A 931-nucleotide genomic window follows, 5' to 3' on the forward strand; every position below is an offset into this window, starting at 1 on the left:
CAGCTAGGAAAACCTATCTCTTGAACTGGTTATAGAGTTGAAGGAAGTCAATTCAGTTCTCCAAAGTCCCTCTCATTGTCTTATAATGGTGGTCTCTATTCTATCACAATCACTGTGAAGGTTTGTAATGCCCAGTTTGAGAAACGTGGTCATGACGTGATTCGCAGATGCTCTTCCATAGTTCTGTAAGAAAAAGGAAAAAGTTTTTACCTCTCCAATTTTATGAGCCAGAGAATTTTCCAGAATATTAATAGTACTGGAAGAGACCCTGAACAGTTAGTGCTGTGGCAGGAGGGTCCAAACGGCTGTAGAAGAAGCACATTCTGTTCCTTTTCATCACCAGCCAGCCAGACCAAATAAGAGTGGGTCTCCTCTCCTCTCCGGAGCCACATTCCAGCCTGGACAGGGGAGGTGCCCCCGACACACAGTGTTTCCTACTAGGAAATGCGCTAAAATTAACCGAAGTTCCTCAAGTCCTGGCTGGGGAGGTAGCACAGTCAGCAGAGCTCCCTGTTCCTTCCTCAGCACACTGCTTTCCTTACTATCTCTGGGGCAAGTTGTCTTTGGCTTCTTGAAGGATTTATACTTGTCGTGTCTTAAATGTGTAACTCGCTAGTAATGAGCCAATAGTGGAAATTTCAGTGAACAGAGCTTTTTACTCCAGTAATTCCAGGTGTGAACTACAAATAGAAAGGTTCTTTTTGTGAAATTTTCCTCTACAGGCCCTATCTGGTGTTTGCACCCTGAGTCCTAGGAAAGCTAACACGGAAATAAAGCCTCCCAGTGTTTGTGTCTGTTATCTATACGGCCTCCTAACTAATATTGCCCTTCTAGGACAAAAGTGCCTTCCTTTCCAATAAGCTTTCTGCAGGGAGAATGCAGTGAAGGAGCCGGATCCTCTGAGACCAGTTCAGAGGTACCTCCTCTCCCA

Source organism: Macaca fascicularis, chromosome 4, assembly GCF_037993035.2.
Source record: "Macaca fascicularis isolate 582-1 chromosome 4, T2T-MFA8v1.1".
Lineage (NCBI taxonomy): Eukaryota > Metazoa > Chordata > Mammalia > Primates > Cercopithecidae > Macaca > Macaca fascicularis.